We start from the raw sequence: 23,599 nt of genomic DNA on the forward strand, positions 1-23,599 counted from the left end.
ATGGAGCAATAGTTCTCTTATTTTCACTGTACTCTATAACATCCCATTATGGAATATCCCACAATTTATTTGTCCATCCTATCAGTAATAAATATTGGTGCACATTCCTCCAGTCTTATTTTATAAAAAGAGCATTGCATTATACATCCTGTTTTGTAACTTGTTATTTTTCAATTAACATTGTTTTAAGTATCATTCCATTTCTTTAAGTACCTTTCTACTCTTATTGAAAATGTCTGCATAGCCCATTTGGTCCACATTAAAATTAAATCTTTAATGTTCATGTAATTACTTCCAATGTTTTATAATTTTAAATAGAATTTTAATTGTCATACTTATACATACACCACTGTGCGCATCCGCAGTTACTTTCTTAGGATTTTTTTTAATAATTGAAATATTTTCCTTTGTATAAATTCTTAGAGTCAGAGGGCATAAACATTTTTAAAGATTTTGACTTGTATTGCCAAATTCCCATACAGAAATTTGTCTCTCTCTACTTTCTCAAGAGCAGAATACAAAGTATCTATTTTTCAACATTCTTGCCAGAAATGGATATCATATGTTTCTACGAGCTTCATAAAATTAATAAAAGAAACTGGCGTGTATTTGAATTTGCATCCCATTGATTCTCAAAAGGTTAAATATTTCTTCAACCCTAATGGCCATTTGTTATCAAACACTGTCTTTTAATCCATAATGGGTCATCTTTTTGGAAGACCACCACTTATACACTAACTAATAAATAACCATTTTTTAAAAGTTGTGTTTTCCAGGGCACATTTATCATTTATATCACTCCAGGCATGATGAACTTCCTTCAAATACTTAGAGAAAGGCAGCCACGTGTAAAGCAAATGCCTCTAACAATTCAATTGTTGATTGGTTGACTGGGAAGAAAACCTTCCCACTTGATCAAAATTATATCATACTAGTCATCTTCACCATAGCCTTGTCTGATCAGCCTCTGTGACCTTCATAGTGATGGTAATGCCCCATGACCTGCTTCTTTAGGAGAGCTAGTGAAGTCTCAAAATCTAGCTCTACTATTTAAAAAAAGGCAAAAAGGATGCCTGGGTGGCTAAGCAGCTAAGCAGTTAAGCATCTGCCTTTGGCTCAGATGATGATCCCAGGGTCCTGTGATTGAGTCCCGCATCTGGCTCCTGCTCCACGGAGAGCCTGCTTCTCCCTTTGCCTCTCTCTCCCTCTCTCTCTCATGAATAGATAAAAAAAATCTTCTAAAAAATTTTGTTTTGTAAAAGGGCAAACAGCAGTTACATGCAGAACACTACAAAACTATACTTTATTTGGAGAGACTTACCTAGGCCGGTAAGGATAGGAAAAATTGATGATGTGTTGCACACTACAATGTTGGTTCCTCGGGACTAAAATCTCCTCTACTGTCAACATGTTGAACTACGTGAAACCTATAAACCTCATTCCCTAATCTCAACCACATATTTGATTTAGAACAGCACTCTACTATGGAGTATGATTTCCGAGTGATCTGCCTGAAACAGATAAGTTAGGGACAATTGAATGAAATTAATGTCCACTGGTTCCATAAATGAAATTAAAACAAGTACAGTAGATACCAGAAAAATAGTATATTATAAGTAGTAGACACACAATTGTTATTTTAAGGAACAACATAGAATTAAGAATACCCTAAGAGGGCAGCCCCGGTGGCGCAGCGGTTTAGCGCCGCCTGCAGCCCAGGGCGTGATCCTGGAGACCTGGGATCGAGTCCCACGTCGGGCTCTCGGCATGGAGCCTGCTTCTCCCTCTGCCTGTGTCTCTGCCTCTCTCTCTAGCTGTGTCCCTATGAATAAATAAATAAAATTAAAAAAAAAAAAAAAAGAATACCCTAAGAAAGTTTGAGCGTTAGTTTTCACTACCAGAAAAAGTTGCTTTCTTATGCAAATGTACACTGGATTTTCAGCAAGGTTTCTTGGCCAGGGTTCTGGAAAAGTCAGTCCCTTTGACAGGGTTGACTATATGATCTACAAATGGTATTCTGTATAGATCCCTTTCAGTATTGTCAATATCACAGCCAGTTCGAGACCAATATGCAATCTCCGCAAGAAAATGACTATGTGATGACCATTTTCTAAAAGAAAAATACTGGGGCAGCCCGAGTGGCTCAGTGGTTTAGGGCCGCCTTCAGCCCAGGGCCTGATCCTGGAGACCCGGGATCAAGTCCCACGTTGGGCTCCCTGCATGGAGCCTGCTTCTCCCTCTGCCTAGGTCTGTGTCTCTGTGTGTGTCTCTTGTGAATAAATAAATAAAATCTTTAAAAAAAGACAAATGGATTTTTAAAAAAAATAATTAATAAAAAAATAAAAGAAAAATACTGTTTCCTTCATAAAAGACATTGCTAATGGGATATTCACTCATTCTAATATTTTGAATACCATGGAGAAATTATTTTTAATTCAGTTTGAGTGACACACTAATACGGTTTCAATTTCTCAGACAATTTATAGGCATTGTTTCCATACCTAAGAAACAAAATATCTTGTAGTTACATCATTTGCACTCAATTTTAGCAGCCTGGAGGGGAAAGTATGAGGTGTTCTAAAATCAAAGCAAGAGATGAAAAAGTATTTACTAATTCCCAGAGAGTGTCCCTATGGGAGGATGGGGGAGGAGTGCATACAATTTACTATCCAAAGTCTCATGGAACCAAAGTCTATAATTTTAAGGAACCAAAGTCTATAATTTTAACATTAGAAATTACTAAGATACATACGCCATTTAAAGAGTAGCAATGTAGCTGAATACTCACTTTTTTAAAAAATAGTTTATTTATTTATTTATGAGAGACACACAGAGAGAGAGGCAGAGCCATAGGCAGAGAGAGAAGCAGGCCCCATGCAGGGAGCCCGATATGGGACTCGATCCCAGTACTCCAGGATCATGCCCTGGGCCGAAGACAAGTGCTCAACCACTAAGCCACCCAGACATCCCTGAATACTCACTTTTATTTCCTTACACTACAGTATTCTGTTTTTGAGTTTGCCTTGGAAGAGAGAAACAAAAAGCTGAGATTAAGAAATGTGTGTAAAAATCAGAAATTTGAATGTCTGTGTTACGTGCACTGATTTGTTTTTGTGTTTTAAATGCTCTTCCAGTTTTTATTTCCCATAATTGTCAGAGTCCTTATGCTAGTCCATGTTCTCTTCAATTATTCCTATGTTAATGAAACTCCCTCTAAGAGTTCGAATATGATTTAATATCTAAAATATTGTGTGAGACATAAAGTATTCATTGGCAACGTTTTTAAATAAACACCTGTAAATAGATTCATATATACACTGTGAAAATAAAAGCTATTCCTAGGGGAAACATTGAAATGAGTTGCTATCATTACTGAAAACTGTGTATTAGACAGTGGGAAAAATATTTAATTTTGAAAATAATATCAAAATTAAATTTTAACTGATCTGACAATATGAGGAAAACACTCTACAGAATACATTAACTTTAATAAAAGTTTGGAGAAAAGTAGAATTAAGCAATGCTTGTTAGTATACGATGCAGGAAGACCTCATCACCTTTTCTGCTCACAGCTCATGCTTTGGGAGCCAAGAAAGACAAGGTGAGAGCAAGTGAGGAGAAAAATGGACGATGGCTTAACTTCGGTGTCTTTTATCCTTCTTCATTGTCCTCTGCTTCCACCTTCATCTGTCTCCCTTTTTTTCATGTACTTTTCAGAAAGGTGACAAGACAGAGCCTTCAAGACAGGCCCCAGTAAAATTTAATATGATCCCTGAAAAATGGTGAAATTAAAGCAGAATGGCCATGCTCCTTGACTTATGTAAAGTTTATTCAAACCTGTCTTGCTCTCCTTTTGAACCTGATAGTGCACGGATTTCTTAATGATGTGCAAATTAAAAGGACTTTATCAAAGACTCAATAAATCTGTAGTCAATGCAAAAAAAAAAAAAAACCTCTGAAAAGAATCCTATAATAATTTCAGAAGAAATATAATATACTGCATCATATGTATCTAGAAAGATTTTCAAACAAACAAAAAAATCCCAGCTGAATAGTTAGAATGATTGCATTTCTTATTTATAATCACCTGGGAGGAATATCAAAATTAGATATTCCCAATTAGTCTCCTTGCTATTTAGACTCCATTCCTTAGATTAGCAAGTGAAATAAAGATCTTTGGTCTCTGCAGAATTAGATACCAAAATAGTAATGTTTTCAGGAACATGCCCGCGGATCCTCTTACAGTGATTCTAGTCCGTCGTGTAATTGAATAAGGCTTATTTGAATTATGATATTAAAAGAGTGATTCCACATTTCAATATTACATAGAAATGTTGTGAGGGAAGTTGAGAGCATGGGAGAGGGATTGGGTAAATTGATTCTGGAGACATTCAGGATCGTCAACTGTGGAGTTAAGAGTTCACCCAGAAATATCCGCAAGTGACAATCAAAACTAAGAAGAGTACTTGTTGAAGCAACACCATGAAAGAACTGACAAAGAGGATGTAGGAAAGAACACAAAAAAGGATTGATCAGATATTTAGAGAATCTAAAAGTGCAGTATCTTAGAAGTCAGGTGAGCTAGACAGGTGTCCCTTTGCTTCACGGCATTTTGACTGTTGAGAATGTGGACCATCTCCTGCTCACTGTTTGGAGAATGTGTCACTCTGTGGTCCTGGTAGTTGGCAAGGGTTCATTCTCAATATAAAAGATAGAAGGGTGTATTTATTTCCTCTCTTAACCCTGGCAGCAGGGTCAAAAATGATGACTTGTTCTTGGCAAACCAGAATTTCCTAACTTAGAGTTTAACTGCAAGAGAATGACTCAAAGAAGCAGGCACTGTTTAGATTCCTCCACTGGTGGCAGTGGCAACCTGTGTTTAGCAGTGGGGACAGCAGTACTATCTACCCTTTTCCCATGGCAACATCTGGACTGTAGTTTGAAGTACCCGGTAGTGCCCAGCATTTCCCAAGATTGTTTCTTGAAGTTTACCATGACCACTGGCCACTAATATCCTTCCAAACATTTCCTTCTCTGCTGAAATTTGTATCCCAGGATGCTGAGTGGTACAAGCCCCAGTGTAAAATAAAAGTGCAGGGCCTCATGTTAAAAAAATTATTTAAACAGTCAAGCAATAAAACAAGCATGGGATCCTTCTAAATGTGGAGTGCTGTGCAGTTGCATAGGTCATACACCCATGAAGCTGGTCCTGCTACTATGTCACAGAAGGAAAAGCACTGATTTAAAATATTAGGTCCAGAAGAAAATCCCCCTGAGAAAATAAATCTTCAGCACTTTTATTTTGCAAGTGATTGGTAGCCAAAGAATGTTACAGTCAGGATCAAGCTATCAGAGCTCATTCAAACCTAATTGACTTGCCAGGCTACTAGTAAGCTTTGGCAGAATTTGCTGTGTCTTCACAAAATGAAAGTTTTCTTCTGTGTGCACATTTCATTTGGAAAGTTCTTGGGTGTGATTTATAAACTTTGAGATGGAAAAATAAAAAGTGAGTCAAGGGTATTTTTAAAGGTCTCCCTCTTACCCCACCTATGAGAGAGCCACAAGTAGTAGTGCCATTTGTCCTGTCACTGAAAGATGGCTGTGCAGGTGTTGTGTGGCCACACAGCTGCTGTTGACACACTGTTCGTGGGTCCTCTCCAGGGATGCTGAATCCCTGAGTGGCCAACACATTCAGCCAGGGCCCAAGCCAGATTCAACCAGCAGTCTTGCTTTTTTAGAGAAAACCATCTGTTTAGATTCCTACCCTAGTAAAACTGCCCAGCTTTGATATGTTGACCCATAAATTTTGAGTCTGAGCTTAGAATTCCTGAAGACTTTGAATTTAGTCAAAGGAAAGATCTCACAAAATGGACAACTAAGTAAGAACATTCTGGACACAGCACTCTCAATCATCTGGTGGCAGCCCACTGGTCACGCCCTGGTGTCACACTCTGACCTAGTGCATAGCACTACCTGACCTGAGCGGTCCTGGGGAACGGATGGTTGTCTAACAACATGCAAGTAGTCAAGTAGCTACCATTATACATTCTGTTGTCAGACAAAAGCCTTCTGTTTGGTCCCTAGATAATTTTAGACTAGGTCTGGCAATTTTTCTGTTAATGGAGAGGATAGGGATGTCAGTGGCATGTGGAAATCATTGGTAGGCTGGAACACCCTTGTGGTGATGTGAAAAAACTTTCCATTGCATACATAGTCTTCCACATGGCAACATGGGCCTAGCAGACCCATCTGAAGCAACAAGCTCTGTTCTGCAATCAGAAAATAACAAAAAATTACCACTCCTTGGCCCATTGGCAAAGCCACTGAGATTTTCAGCCCAGAATAGAAAGACTGCTTATGTGCCTACCTAGCCTTTTCCTCTACCTCATACACCTCCCTGAGTTGATGTTAGTTTATTCAAATTAGTACATAATTGGAAGCAGCTGCTATTTCATAGATGACTGGAAGTCTTAATATTCTTTGGGAAACATGCAAAATTAACTGAGTTTATATCATTTGATATCCATTTTTTCACATTCATCTTTCTTAAGTTGATTTTAGTTACATAACACCTTTGTTTATGAGCACCTACTACATGTTAGGCCTCATAGTCTTGAATACCAAATCTCTCTATATTCATTTCATCCTGCCAACATCCTATGAGCTAAATATTATGACATTCAACAATGTGGAAATTTGAAGGTAGAGAAGATATGTAACTGATCTAAAATCACACTAATGGATAGAAATGGTAGGATTCAAACTCAGTTCCTAATAGTTGGAAAGCTATTTTTTCTACCTCCAACATTTTTGGAATATTTCTTTTATACAAAACATTGTGATAGATGAAAAAGATCAATATAAAAAATATATATCGTAGGCCTCAAAGAGCTTTTACTAGAGCAAGGAAAAGTTAAGATTATAAACACACACACACACAGCCAACTACTTCTTGACAAAGGTCTAAATGCAATTCAGTAGATAAATGATAGTCTTTCAAAAGGGGGATCTGGAATAATTGGACATCCACTTGCCTATTAAAAAAAAAAAACTTCTGGGACAGCTGGGTGGCTCATTTAGTTAAGCGCCTGCCTTCATCTCAGATCATAATCCCAGGGTCTTGAGATCGAGTCCTGCATCCAGCTCCCTGCTCATCGGGAAGCCAGCTTTGCCCTCTCCTACTCCCTCTACTTGTGCCTCAATCTCTCTCTTTCTCTTTACCTTTCTCTCAAATAAATAAATAAATAAAATCTTTAAAAAAATACTTCAAGCCATATTTTGAACCATATATAAAAATGAAACAAAATAGTTCAGAGATCTAAATGTAAAACCTAAAAGTATAACATTGCTAGAAGAAAACATAGGAAAAAAACCTTTGAAGCTTGTTTTAGACAAGGATTCCTTGGATACAACACCAAAAGCCCAATCTTAAAAGAAACAATTGATAAATTGTACTTCATCTAAATTGAAAACCTCAGCTCCAAAGATACTGTTAAGGAAATGAAAAAATAAGCTACAGATTGGAAGAAAATACTCACAAACCCTATATTGAACAAAGGATTTGGATCCCAAATATATTTATAAGCATATAAACTTAATACCACATACACAACTCAATAAAAATACATAGGCAAAATACTTGATGGCCATATCACAAAAAAAAGATCTATGGAAGTGAAATAAGCATAGAAAAATATCATTAATCATTACAAAAATTTGAATTAAAGCCACAGTGCTATATCAATACACACCCTTTAGAATGGCGATTTTTTTCTAATGTCAATACTGAAGTGCTGGAAAACAGTTTGGCAATTTTTTTATGAAGCTAAATGTGCCCTTACCTACCATATGACTCAACAATCCCACTGCTAGTCCCAAACGAAATAAAAACATATTTTACACAACCACCTGTATGTAAATGCTTGTAACAGCATTTGTTCATAATCTCCCCCAAACCGGCACCACCCATTGGTGAATGGATAAACAAACTTTAGTACACCCATAGAATACACTCCTACTTACCAGTAAAATTAACAAACCAGATACTCGCAATAACTACATGAATCTCAAAAACATTATGCTAAGTAAAAGAAGCCAGGTTTGAAAATCTTGAACACTGCATGATTTCATTTATGTCCCATTCTAGAAAATGAAAAGCTGATTTGAGATAGAAAACAGATGAGTGGTTTCTTGGAGGTGAGGGTGGAGAACTGGTATTTGCTACAAAGGGACATGAGGGAACTTTTGAGGTGATAGAAATACTCTCCATGTCAGATTCAAGGGTGGTTACATGCATGTTTACACCTGTCTGTCGACAGAGGGCTGTGTGCCAAAAAAAAGGGTAAATTTTGCTGTATGTTAATTACATTTCAACAAAGCTGACTTTAAGTATTCAGCACGTCTAAAACTGAGGCCCTTCTCTTTCTCACTGAACGTTGCTCCTTCCCCATCATTCCTGTCCAACCAGTCTGCAGCGAACGGGTCCCTCCTTCTCTCCCTCCTGGCACTGGGTCAGCTCTGATGTCCAATAAACTCAACCCCTTTTTATATTTTTGGAAATGTTTGTTTCCTCTCCTTTTGTATTGTCACTGCCTTGCTTGTGTCCCTTCCACATTTCTAGCCCAATTTCTATCTCTGCCTCCTGACAGATTTTCTGCCCTCCCCTATGCTTTGGCCTCAGTGACCTTTATACAATGTACTCCTCATCAGAGATATCGTGTGCTCAAAATCTTTGAAAGTCCAAGCTCCTTCAAACTGCACAGAAGCCCTGTCCTGTGGATCCCCGGCCACTCCTACAAGCATATGTAATGTCCCAGCCATATCGTGACACGCAGCCCAGTTTCTGAATGTGCATTGTTTGTTCTCTTCTTCATATCTCTGTAAATTCTGCTCTTTTGCCTTAAATGTCTTTTTAAAAATCTTGCCTCTACTGAAACCTACTCATCCTTTGAGACTCTCCTTGACTTGGCATTTTCTCAGTGGAAGCTTCTCTCCCACTTTCTCTCATCAGCTGAGATTTGGATGTCCCAGCCCTTTGCTCCAAAAACACACACTTGTATCTTAATGAAGGCACTCATCTCCCTGTCCTGAAACTGTGTGCAGATCTGGCTAGCCCGATAAATTGTGTGTTGCCTAAATAAAGTGGCCGTGTGTCATATACTCTCGAATCCTCAGCAACTAGAGGTGTTTGGTAAATATTCTTCAAATTATGGAGCAAATGAACATAGAAATGTATTACATATGCAGCATCAGAAAAAAATTGCTTGAACAGTTTACCCTCCTGACCTACATCCCTTGATATTTTGGCTCTGGGTAGACTGCTTCTGAGAAAAGATCACCTAATACATGCATCAGCAATGGCACAACATGATCCAAACAAATCCCTGGGGCTGTAAAAGAGCAAATGTGCTGAGACAGGCATAATATCCAAAGCAGATCAGTTGTGGGAAAAATACAAGAAGGGCTATAAGGTCACTAGCCTATATTTAAAGTCCTCAATAGAGGTTTTTGTAGGATGTTCGTTTTCATCATAGATCATTTCTACTTCTGAGGGAGACCAAACCAGTTTCTGAACTTACTATTTATGGAAACGGGGGAGTCAGTGTGGAGAGATTCCTGTGGAATGCACTCATGTTTGCTATGCCCTTAGAAGCATGGGGATTTGCTGCATTTGGCCAGAGAGTGGAAGATGATGTTTTTGGAATGTGCTCATGTGGCTGTACACTGGAAAAGGGAACGGAGGTGAGGTGAATGGGGGCATGGCATGCCATCCCAGACTCTGCTCAGCTTGCATGCTGGCTTCCTCATAACACAGTAAGGAGGCAAACACTGAATGCACTCAATAAAATCAGGGTTCTTGTGCACAAGCACAGGACTACCTCAGTGCCCAGAGGCAACAGTGACCATGAAGAGGGGAGAGGAGAGGCTGTTTGTCCCCCTAATGCCTCTGCAGACCACAAGGACCAGACAGAAATGATAGGTACAAAATCACTTACCTGAAAGTAATATAAATGTTCCATACTCACAGATAGTTTTTCATTCTCTCTCTCTCTCTCTCTCTCTCTCTCTCTCTCTCTCTCTCTCCCTTCGAGGGGAAAGGAAGGACTACTTAGGACATTTTAATGCACAGTAGGGTGGTTTTGCCGCACTTTTATTCTTCTTACTCATTTTCTTCTCTTGTTTCCAGAATTGGGGGAGTAGCTTCTCTATCTTTTGTGTTGCTATTTCTAATTCATTTCCAGTCAATCTACACACACTGCCTATTCACTGGAAACAAATTAGAAATTACAAAAACTATAGATTATTCATTTTCAACCGCATTCTTGTTTGCAACAAACTGTTGTGCTGAGCCACCTGCTGAATTTTAATCAAATCACATTTTGTCAAGTTGGAGTCAGTGAAATTGCATCACATAAAAGTTTTGGGGGGCAAACTGATTAGTGATGAATCACCAGGAGACTTAGAGTGGACCCTGATGGAGCCCTGTGGGGCCCACCGCGTTCATCAGCCAAGCATCCTGATCACAAATGGCACTCACAACTGGGCAGTGACAGGAGCCCCTTCCAGAAAATAAATCAAAGCGAAAGGATGGGAGAAAGCTTGTTCCTGTCTACTCACAGCAAACCCAAGAATATCTGAGAGTCTACATTAAGGAAGACGATTGGCTTATTTTCTATCCTTCTCACATTAAATGATGCATATCCTGGACATGGTGGTTATTTCCTATGCAGGGCCTTTTCTCAAAAGAACAGGAACAAATGATCTTCAAGGTACTAAAATATAAGGCTTTTCCCCCTTCTTCTGTAGTCTCTCCATTTGTCATAGTGCATTCATTTGCTGTTTAATGTCAAAGTGAGGAGAAATTAAAATTTTACATTATTAGCATGGACTTTACCATTCTTCCTTACATTGTGCAATGCTGGTGTTAATCCAAATATGAGAATTTATAGTGGAATCACTAGAATTACACAATTTATATTTAATACATTGTATGTATTTTGTTCTTACCAGAACATGGGAAAACTGTACCAAATTAAGTCAACTATTTTTATTTACTCCTTGATAAATTCACATTATTCCAAGAATCTCTACCTTCAACTTACTAATGAGTAAGAAAATCTGAAAGGAAAGGGATTATGAGTTGCTGCCCTATTATTCTTCTAGGTTGTCATCATTTTCATTATACATGGTTGGTGAGTATAGGGAAGGAATACATATTAGAAAAAAATACATGAAAGGGGTTCTTAGTTGTTTGCATTTGTTAGAATATCACTGCTTGCTTTTTACATTTGGAGTGAGTTCTGAGAAAGCATAGCCTCTCAGAACATCCTGCACTCCCAAGCCTACTCTGTCTCTATGTAAGGATAGACTAGAGATCAAAAGAACAGATTAGAGACACTCCAGAAAAAGAGCCCCAAACTGTAACAACCTAAATATTTTCCAACAGAAGAGTACAGAAACTAGCTATTCATGCAGTGGAATATTACACAGCAATGAAAATGAATAAACTACTGATATGACATCAACAAGGCTGAATCTCAAAAATGTTATGTTGAGCCAATGAAGTGAAGACAGACACAGAATAGCAGATACTCTATGATTCCATTCTTGTGATGTTCTAGAAGAGGCAAACCTAATTTATGATGATAGATAGTACAACACTGATTCCTCTAGAGGGATTGAGGGATGTCTGGAAAATGTCTGAGGAAACATTCCGGGGCCCTAGGAAAGGTTTAGAGCTTGATCGGGGTGTAGGTTACCTGTGTGGATTCTTTGTCGACATTTGTTAAAAGGTACATTAGAATCTCTGGTTTTCACTCTATATAAATACCTCCATGAAAAGTAAGTTACTTTGTATTTCTCTTCACACATAAAAATTTTTTTTTCTTGTACTTTTTATCTTCTAAGCAAATTTTAAGATCAGATTGCCAAATGTTAGAAGGATTATGTTGGGATTAGGATTGGAAAAACATTCAATTTTGTGCACTTATTTAGGGAACAGCCATTCTCATTATATGAAATAGTCTTAGTCATTATATTTCTTGCCATTACAGTTTTTATACATTCATTTTATTAAATTTCTCTCTATAGAGAATTTTCACAGTATTGTTAGGTTTATTTGTGCTAATTGCAGATTGCCTTATTTCATGTGTAAATTTGATTTTCTCATTAATTTTTATTGGAAAATAAAATATTAATGATTTTTTAAAAGTTTGACCACCTTAGTTCTAATATTAGTCCTAATATATTTTTAGTTGATTCTCTGCATTTTCTGAATAGCTGATTTTACACAATTGACTTGAATGAAATAATAACAATTTTCTGATATCATATATATTTCATTATTATTTGTTTTTTAAAATTTTATTTAAAAAATAAAATAAAATAAAAATAAAAAATAAAATTTTATTGTACTGACTAGAATGACTACAATATTAAATAGAAGTGATAAAAGATGGCATCCTTGTCTTATTTACGAGAATATTTTTATTATTTCACTATTAAGATATTTTCTCTGAATGTGTAACAATAAGCATATATGAGGTTCAGGAAATAACCTCCTATTTCTAAGAAAGTTCTTTTGAGATTTCTTATTGGTTTAATTAAATCGGGTGATAGAAGGGAAAAACCAACAATAATTCTATCAAAACGGGCAGCGGACCTGAATAGACATTTTTTTAAAGAAGACATACAGATGGCCATCAGACGCATGAAAAGATACTCACATCACTAATCACCAGGAAAATGCAAATTAAAACCACAATGAGATGTCACCTTACACCTGTCAGATGACTAGAATCAAAAAGACAAGAAATAACAGGTGTTGGCAAGGATGTGGAGAAAAAGGTACCCTTGTGCCCTGTTGGTGGGAATGTAAATTGATGCAGCCACTGTGGAAAACAGTATGGAGGGCCCTCAAAAAATTAAAAAAAAAATAACTACCATATGATCCAGCAGTTCACTTCTGGTTATTTACCCAGAGAAAATGAAAACAGTAATTCAAAAGATATATGCACTCCTATGTTTATTGCAACATTACTTACAATAGCCAAAATGTAGAAGCAATCCAAGTGTTCATGGAGACACATGAATGAATAAGGAAGATGTGGTGTCCATATACAATAGAATATTACTCAGCCATAAAAATGACTGAAATCTTGCTATCTGTGACAATGTAGATGGATCTAGAGGATATCATGCTAAGTGAAATAAGTCAAAGGCAAATATCATAGGATTTCATGGATATATGGAATCTAAAAAACAAAACAAACAAACCAGCAAAAACTAGAACCAGACCTGTAAGTACAGAGAACAGACTGATGGTTGCTAGAGGGGAGGAGGTGGAGGGGGTGGTATAGCATAGATAATATACAGCAGGGACGGCACAGGGAATAGAGTCAATGATATTGTAATAGTGTTTGCATGGTGACAGGTGGTCGCTACACTTACGATGAGCATAGCATAAAGTACAGACTTGTCAAATCAATATGTTGTATGCCTAAAACTAACATAACGCTGTGTGTTAAACATACTTCAATTAAAAAATATGTGACAAATGTTATTAAATTGTTTTGGTAACTATTGGGATAGTTAAATATTTTTCTTCCATAAAGTGTTAGTGCAGTCATCCATATTAATAAATATATTAGTATTGAAACATTTTTGAATTGCTAAAATTATCCTGACTTGTTGGTACTGTATCTAACATGTGGATGGCTTCCATTTGTTAATTTTTTACTTTGGAATTTTGCATCAGTTTTATAGTTTAGATTGCTATTTGATTTCCCATTTTTCCTCAAATTATGTCTGGCTTTGATGTCAGGGCTATGCATGCCCTCCCTTGGCTTTGGGAAACTCCAATTTATCTCTATTTCTGAACGAGTTAAAAGATTAGAAGAAGACTTGGCACAACTTGTTAGCAAAATTATCTAGGCATTCATTGTATTTTTGTTAGAAGTCACCTTTTTTTTTCAATTCCCCCATTTGATCATTGGCCTAAATGGATTTTTTAACTCTTTTTAATCTATATATTTCTAGAAAATATTCCATTTCATCTAGATTTTCAAATATATTGAAATATGATTGTAGATATGATTATGTCTCTTAAAAATAGTAGTACTATTTTTCTTTTTCTTTCCAGAAAATCTTGCCAAATGTTAGTCTAATTTATTTGTGTTTCTGTGGAATAACTTTTAAAGTTTATTAGTCGAGTCTGTGTTTGCTTATCTCATAAAATTCTGCTTTTGCCTTTATTACGAGTTTCCATCTACTTTTCGCTATTATTTTTGTTTTTTCTTATTTATTGAACTGAAAGTCCTAGTCATAAATTTCTAGTCTATTTTAATCTAGGAAATGCATTTTAAGATTATAAATTCCTTCTTGAATACTGCTTTGTCTGCATCACATGGGTTTTAATAAGGGTCATTCTTTATAATTTATATTTTGAATCTTTCTTGATCTCAAGAGTTCTTTAGAAGATCGTTTTTAAAATTTTATTTGGGGACGCCTGCCTGGGTGGCTCAGTGGTTGAGTGTCTCCCTTCAGCTCAGGTCATGATCCCAGGGTGCTGGGATGGAGTCCTGCATCGAGATCCCCCAGGGAGTCTGCTTCTCCGTCTGCCTATGTCTCTGCCTCTCTCTGTGTGTCTCATGAATAAATAAAAATCTTTTTTAATTTTTATTTGTTTGGATAGAAGAGTTTTATTACTTTAGTATTAATATATAGTCTTATTACAACGTGGTCACAGAATATAAGTTTTATGCTTTAAAACTGCAGAATTTATTTAGATTGTCTTTGTGATACAGTACATGTGGAGAGTTTCTGTGACTGCCCCATCATGTTTGAAAGGATGTACTACATCCACTTTTGAGAAATCTAGTTCCACATGTAAATTATTCAAATTCTTTATATTTTATATGATTCCTTTTTTTCGTGACCTAGACCCATAAATTATGAGATGTGTACTAAAATCTCCCACAATGACTTTGGATTATGAGATCCTTTTAGGTTTCAAGCACTGTTGACTTTCTAGGTTTCAAAGCTATGTCATGGGGTTAAAGGTGGCTTTCTATCCTTTAACACATATACTTTATTTTGTATATTCCTGGTAGATTTTTAACTTTTATTAATGCAAAATATGACTTTTATTTGAACTCTTTCTGGTGGTCCATTTTTGTACCTGCTTTCTTCATCTTATATTTGCCTAATACAACTTTTTGTAACTGTTTTCAAATATTTCACATCATTGTATTTTAGAATTACCTCTTGAAATGATCACATATTTGTCTTTATTCTTTTTTTTATTATACCGAGTTTGATATTCCACAAGTTTACTGTTTAAAGCCAATAAAATGTTATCCTTTCTCATCACATTCTTCAGTTTTTTATTTTTATACATATTAAAATTCTTAAAATACAAATTGTATATGTTTAAGGTGTACCTGATTACTGCAGTCCTTCACATGCTTACCATTTCTCTGTGTATGTGGTGAGTACCTCTGAAATCTGTTTTCTCGCAAATTTCCAGTGTTCAATACAGTGTTATTAATGACAGTCACCATGCTGTACATTAGATCTCTATAGTTACTTATCCTACATTAGTGCAACTTTGTGACCTGTCATATTCTTAGAAACTTCTGACTTCTTATGCTTTATTTATTTTTTAAAAGATTTTATTTATTTTTTCATTATAGACAGAGAGAGAGAGAGAGAGAGAGAGAGAGAGAGATCAGAGACACAGGCAGAGGGAGAAGTAGGCTCAAGGCAGGGAGCCTGATGCGGTAATCAATCCTGGAACTCCAGGATCACACCCTGGGCCAAAAGCAGGCTCTAAACCGCTGAGCCACCCAGGGATCCCCATTATGCTTTATTTTATTCTTTAGAAATTTGTTTCTTTTATTCTTCAGTTTCCTGGTGGAATGCGTTTTCTTTGTTCCTTTTTTTTTTTTTTTAATCATTTTTAGGTTTTGTTGAGAGACAGTTCTCCAGGGATCTCATGCATCTCTACACATTTTGTGAGCAAGGCATAGTTGCTCTTTGTTTCAAGCTATCTTCTTCAGGATGTTTATGTAGTAAGCAGCCTTAGAAGATAGAGGTAGTATCTCCCTCCAGAGCAGAAGGCAGAATTGATTACCACCTTAGAAAGGAGAAACCAGGTTTCTCTCTAGAGCAAAGGAACAGTTTGCTCCACAGTGTAAAAGACTCAGGTTCCCAGAGTTCATGGATCCTCTTCTGTAATAGGGTCCATTGCATGCGCTTCTGCAATGGGCCATCTAGCCCCTCTTCATGCCACCCTCTGGGAACTGGGGTGCAGGTAACCAGAGCAAATATTCAGATGTTTATTCTACTTGCTGAGAATAATAATGTCCTCTGTCTCTGACTGTGACTTCTATGCCTTCTCTCAGTATCCATGAAGCTGTGACAGGCTAATTTGTTAACTTCCAAGGCAGGTACCATCTTAGATCCTTCACATTTCTTGATAGCTTGCACATACAATTTCTAGTTCTCTATTGCAATGCTTCTTAACATAGTATCTGTAGAGCATGGGAATACTTTTTTCATTAAATGAGGACACTTTGAGTGCGGTTTCTTGAGATGAAATTCTAATTAGCACCAACAGATCCTCTTGGGCTAGCTTCCGATGGATGAGACATACTGGCAACAAGAACAGGTGTGAATTTGAAAGTAGGAATTGTCAGGAATGGGAATGTTTAGAAATCCTAAAAGGGGAGACAGCACTGGGATGGATAAGGCAGGAAGTGGCAATTCTACTTGAGAAGTTGCAGAAATCACCAGATCGGCAAGGAGCACTGTGACATACTAAGAGATTTGGAGCCCACACACCTCAGGTCAGAGAGCTCCAGATAAGAACAGAGTCTCAAGTCCAGTCCTACGATTGGTTCTGATCCTAGATTCAGACATCATCACTGACTTGGACCTAACCGTCAACCAGCCATACCCAGGACTCCTTTGTAAAAGCCCCTGTGGCTTGAAAGCCCTGTGGCCTACAGTTATATTTATGGTCTAATAACTTTAATCTAGTTCTTGTAAAAAGAACAACCAATTTGAGAGGGGCAATGTAAAAAATGAGGCAGATAGTAACTGCAGAACAGAAATATAAACTGGGACTGAGTGAGGGAAAAGGCAAGGTCCTAAATTATTGGTGAAGAGTCACCCTCGGGAATGTCCACATGGCACAAACCAAAGGTTCCTAAGAGGAGAGTGCTGGGACCAGAGAATCCCAGATTCACTGCCTTTGTTCTGCAGCAGGTGGCCCCAGCAGTACTAGCTATAGTCCCAAACTTGGGCATCCACACCAGAACCTAAGTATCAAAAGGAGATGCCTGGCACCCATCTCCTGCTGACTCTAAGGGGAGTGATGCCACTGTTGCCTGGAGTTCTTGAAAAATAGGTGCTGAGCAATGATGGCTTCCTGCTGTTCGAGCGCTAACACTGGCCAGGTGACCCTCGTACCACTCAGAGGTGCCAATTTCCAATGGCCCCTACGGCCTGAAGACACACATTCCACTGAGTGAGTGAGTCTCTCCATCTGGTGCCTTCTCTGCTCCACGTGCTTATGCTAGTACCTGTGCAGGTACCAGACAGCACTACCAGTTTCCACACCTGCTGGATAACTGGGAATGAAAATCCGAAGAACAGTAAGGAGTGTAGCAGTTGCACACTCCCAAAGTATTGGGAATGAAATAGACCTCTTCCTTGCTGCCTCTGGAAGCAAATGTCTGAAACCCTCGTTTCAGTTCCTTTTGGCTCTGAGATGTATGAACACAAATATCTGAAGGCTTTGGCTTTGGAATGGTTCACCTGAACTTGATTGTGGTCACTTTGGGCCAAAGAATAGGGGTAAGACGATCGTGCCCAATGGTCAATAGTGATTGTTGGAAATGGCAGCCATGAAAGCGAAGGAGTTGATTGGGATGGTAGGTGAATCATAATGACCATCGTTTCTTGTCATTACTGTAGCCATCACTATTGGATCCGTGGGGCTGGGGCTCCTGCCTATCTGAGGAAATGATGGACTCAGGACAGGATACTATAACTCCCCCAAATTTTAAAGATGCCTTCTCTCCAGGATAGTTCTTGTGTCAGTCCTGCTACAATTAGTGTAGAAACAGAAATGATGAGGTGGAGGTCATGGTTGATCCAAATTATTTGGGACTGAGAGAAGGCACCTGTAGTGTGAGCCTTAGGAATGCTGTGGCAGTCTCCCTGCAGTGTTCAAAATGACCAATATTTGCTTTGTGTATCTGTAAAGTATTTTTAAGCTTGGATTTCTTTCAATACATAAAGGAGACATTTATAAAAAGGAGCTTATAGCCATGAACAAAAATGAGCAGAAAAAAATTGTAAAGAAATTAATCAAGAATCAGAGGTACAAACTTACTCATTTTTTTTTTCTATTCGTGTTTAATTGTTTGGGTTTGATTTGCGGGAGCACAAGATTGCCTCCGCTTCAAATGGACTTATTTTCCATATTTTTCTCATTTGATATGATCTTGGGAAAAAACATAGATATCCCTTAAGAGAGACAAACAATTCACGTCATGAAAATGGGCTGCATAAAACTGTAATAAATACATATTCGAGGGCATAAATATGTAGTAACACATTGCAGCTAAAAATCAAATATGTGGTAGGATTTCCCCTCGGGATAGAAACAGCCTGCATCAAAAGCAATTTACCCTTTCCCCGAAGGCCCCAAATGCCCCACATTCACAATTCACACATCCTGCCTTCTGGACCACTTTTGGCTTTAGGAATTGGTGATATTTTCATGTGTTTTTGTTTTCAAATCAGGGTGTCACTTCCAGGCAGGTGGGGTACAAATCTGTATCTCTTAGAGTAACAGCTATCACCCTGCTTTTTCTAAATGCCCAAGACAGGAATTTACATCTTTTTTTGTTCCTCGGGATGCACAGAATAGATTTTCATCTCCTACTCAAATGAAGTTTTATCTTTCTGTCTACAGTGACAATTGGAGGAAAGCTAAGATCACTTTGCTTTGCACGTTCTCTTCAAACATAAATCTTGTCAATACTTTTTAAATTACAACTCCGGTAACAAAACAATTATTTTGCCTTAACTCTGTGTTCCAAGCTCCAATCTTTCCATCAAATGCCAATTTCTAAGAAATTGCAGTTTAGTTTGAGGGATGGGTGAAGAAAACAAGGCACAGGAAGGGCCTAGATCTTTGTACAAATAAGGCAGAAAATGTTGATGGCCAGCCCCGTTGGATCTTGCACCCAAGTTGTGTCCTCTGCTACTTGGGCTTCTGTGTCACTCCCAAACTTCCCAGCCTCCACCTGAGATGGTCCTGTGCCATCCTTACCCAACCAGCAAGGAAGTCAAGGTGAATGCCTGGCCCCAGAGCTTCTCACAGGACTGCTCTGGTGATGGAAAAGGTCAATTATGTTAAACTCTTAACACAGAGCCCAGTAAGGGTTAGCTGCTGTCATCATCACCACTATGGCTATTGTTACTGTTGTTATTATTTCACAGCCCTCTTGAGTTATTTCTGTGTTTATTTTATCTCCTTTTTTTTTTAAAGCTATTTCTTGTTTCATCCCATCACATTCTAACCTTAAAAAATAGACCTCTTTTTATTTTTTTCTTTTCTTTCAACTTTCTGAAGTGGAGGCGGGGATGGTGCTTCACAAAGTTAGCCTAATGTCCTATTTCATCGGGTCCAACAAAAGCATGCCATAACTTCAGTTTTTCAATATCTTATCATTTCACAAGATATCAGCCTTGTTTCCTCACTTGGGAAATATTCATCACTGTGCTCAAATAATGACAGATGGATGGATGTAGCAAACAGCTTTAATTTGATCTTAAATGTTTTCTCAAAGAGAGGAGGCAGAGAAAAAGTAGTAAAAAGTAGTCAGTAAGTGGAATAGCTGTGCCTCAAATTTTTCCGTTGCTAAAGTAACAAAGAAAGCTAATCCTACAATTTGTTAAGGAGAGAGAGTTGTTGAAATAGTTAACAAGCTTATGGGGGAAAGATCTGAAAGCTAGAAAAAAAAAGTTCACCTCTTAAAAAAAGAATGCATCATGAATTTACCTTTTTGAAAACAGGAATACCTATGGGGTGAACTGAAGTGTTGTCTGCTTAGTTTTCATGTTATTTAATTTCACTTTATTCAATTAAAAATCTACACAGTCATAGTGGCCAGGTATCAGTCCTGTGTACTGGTTAATTGCATCATCTTTAAATTCAGAGAGCCATAGATTCTACTAGTTTTACTATTGTTGGCATCATTTATTAGCCAATCTTAAACAAGCTACTTATCCTCTCTGTGCCTCAGTTTCCTTAGTGTAAAATACAAATAGTAATATCATTTACTTTATAAGGCTGATTTAAGAATAAATGGAAAAATGTGTGTGAATTATTGAAAGCAACATCTATTCCATTGTAAATAATAAGTATTCTCCATTACTATACTAAGATTCTTTGTCAGTTTTATAAAAATAATTAGATACATTAGGAGCACGAAATTACTAGTTTCAAGCAAAAATTTTCTCAAATCTACAAAATATGGAGCTACATAAGCACAGAACTACATAAAGCCATTTTAAAAAGAGTCATAGAGATTTCACTCAGACATCCTTTGTTGTTGTTGTTGTTCTTGTTGTTGTTGTTGTTTTAATTGGAGCGCAGTCTTGGTGTTGATTTAGTCATTTTCCCCAGATCTTGGCCCACTAACACCTTACAGGTTTCCTTATCTCATTTAATTTTTTATTTTCCCCCCTCCATTCTCCATCCTCACAGTAAACCAAAAAACTTATGCACAGCAAAGGAAACCATCAACAAAATGAAAGGGCAATCTACTGAATGAGAGATGATATTTGCAAATCATCTGATAAGAGGTTAATATCCAAAATATGTAAAGAATTTACACAACTTAATAAACACAACAACCCAGATAAAAGATGTGGACAAAAGAGAACCCTCTGCTCATTTTTGTTTCTTAAATTTGAGGGAAACCGTATAGTGTCTTTCTCTGACTGACTTATTTAGCTTAGCATAATATTCTTTAGCTCCATTCCACGTCCTGCAGGTGGCAAGATTTCCTTCTTTCTTTGGCTGATATTCCATTGTGCATATATACAACTTCTTCATCCGTTCATCAATCCAGGACACTTGGGCCATTTCCCTAGTTTGGCTGTTGTAGATAATGCTGCTATGAACATTAGAGATGAATCAGTATTTTTGTATACTTTGAGTAAATGTCTAAAAGTACAACTGTTGGATTATTGGACAGTTCTATTTTTAACTTTTTGAGAACTCTTCATACTGTTTTACAGAGTAGCTGCACCAGTTTGCATTCCCACCAACAATGCAATCCCACCACAAAAAGAGTAAGAGAGGCAAACCAAGAAACATACTCTTAACTATAGAGAACAAACTGACTGACGGTTACCAGAGGGGAAGTAGGCAAGGGATGGGTTAAATCAGGGAAGGGGATTAAGGAGTGCACTTGTTGTGATGAGCACTGAGTGTTTTATGGAAGTGTTGAATCACTAAATTGTATACCTGCAACTAATATTACACTTCAAGTTAACTAGCTGGAATTTAAATATTTTTTTTAAAAAAAGAGAATCTTCATATACAGTGGGAATGTAAATTGGTGCAGCCATTACAGAAAACAGTACAGAGTTATCTCAAAAAATTAAAAATAGAGCTATCATATCATCTAGGAATTCCATTTCTATAGGTATTTAGCCAAAGAAAATAAGAATACCAATTCAAAGAGACATATGCATCCCTATGTTCATTGCAGCATTATTTACAATAGCCAAAATGTGGAAGCAACCTAAGTGTCCATCAATAGATGAATGCATTAAGAAGATGTGGTATGTATATGCAATAGAACATTATTCAACCAAAAAAATGATTGAGATCTTGCTTTTTGCAACAAGCATGGATCTAGAGGATACTATGCTAAGTGAAATAAATCAGACAGAGAAAGACAAATACCATATGACTTTACTTACATGTGGAATCTAAAAACAACAAATGAACAAATAAAATCAGAACAGAAATAGACTCATAGATACAGAAAACCTATTGGTTAGCACAGCAGGGAGGTGTTCAGAGATAAGCAACACTTATCAATAAGGTGGTAAGATAAGCAACACTTAACAATAAGGTGAAGGGGATTAAGAACTTTCAGCTATAAAATAAGTAAATCACGAGGATGTAATGTACTGTAAAGTAATAAGTTATAGGCAACTAAACTGTAATAACATTGTATGGTGACAGGAGGTAACTCGACTTATTATGGGGACATTTTGTAACGTGTGAAAATATCGAACCACAATGATGCATCCCTGAAACTAATAGGATATTGTGTGCCAATTATACTTAAAAAAAAAAAAAAAAAGTACTCACCCTCTGTCAAAATCACAAAAATATTCTTCTACATTTTCTTCCATTAGCTTGTCCAAGATAAACAAAGCTGGACAACAGTTAAAGCAGTAAGAAAAGGTTTTAATCAGTAATGCTATTGTAATAGGAAAGACGGTTCAGTGTGAACTGAACTCAGCTTTACTGAAACGAAGGACTGCAGACTTTTTAAAGGCTGGGATGTGTCAAGGGAAAGGCACTGAGGAATGTGAAGGGGAGTTAATTCATGTGAACTTAATTAGATCGTCTGGATTAGTTAACTGGCATTATCCAGAGGAGAAACAGATTTTTATCTTTTTGACAGGAAGCAGTGCTACAAATTGAGGCAAGGAGCCTATGGGAGGAGCCTTCCCATAGGGGATGAGAGAGAGCCAGAGTTATCTCTCTGAATATTTGCATTTTACTGTGATGGCACTCGGTTCCTTAAGGAAACAGTTTGGAGTGATAGTTTTATATGTCAAAGGGCAAAGAACAGATTTATAATTCTAAGTCTTCTGAAGTAACTACTCAAAGATGAGATTCAGTGGTTGTATTCATTGGGGTTCTCCAGAGAAACAGAACCAATAAGATCCATATATATACATAGCTAGGGAAGGGGGAAGGGAAGAGCCCACATGATTATGGAGGTTGAGGAGTCCCAAGGTCAGCAGTTGATGAGCTGGAGACCCAGTAAAGCCAAAGCATAGTTCTAGTTCAAAAGCTGACAGGCTTGAGACCCAAGAAGATCTGATGTTTCAGGCTGAGTCTGAGGGCTAGAATAAAACAATGAATGACCTAGCTCAACCAGTTAGGCAGGAGGAGTTCTCTCTTATTCAAGGGAGGGTCAGCCTTTTAACTTTATTCAGGCCTTCAACTGATTGGATAAGGCCCACCACAATAGAGAGAGCAATCCACTTTATTCAATCTACTGATTCAAATGTTAATTTCATACAAAGGCACCTTCATACATACACCCATAAGACTGACCAAATATCTGGGCACCCTGTGGCCCATTAAATTTGACACATAAAGCTAACTATCATAGGGAACTATTTGCCTATTACCAAGCTTTGGCTGGAACAAATAGTAAATTCTCCTGGCACTATTGAGCTTTCTCAAGTAGACATTTTAAGGGGTGGGTGTGGGGGGCTGGGATCATCTTAGGGACACAGCCTTATGCTGCCAGTAGCCATGCTA

This window comes from Canis lupus, chromosome 22 (genome assembly GCF_011100685.1).
Source record: "Canis lupus familiaris isolate Mischka breed German Shepherd chromosome 22, alternate assembly UU_Cfam_GSD_1.0, whole genome shotgun sequence".
In the NCBI taxonomy this organism is placed as follows: domain Eukaryota; kingdom Metazoa; phylum Chordata; class Mammalia; order Carnivora; family Canidae; genus Canis; species Canis lupus.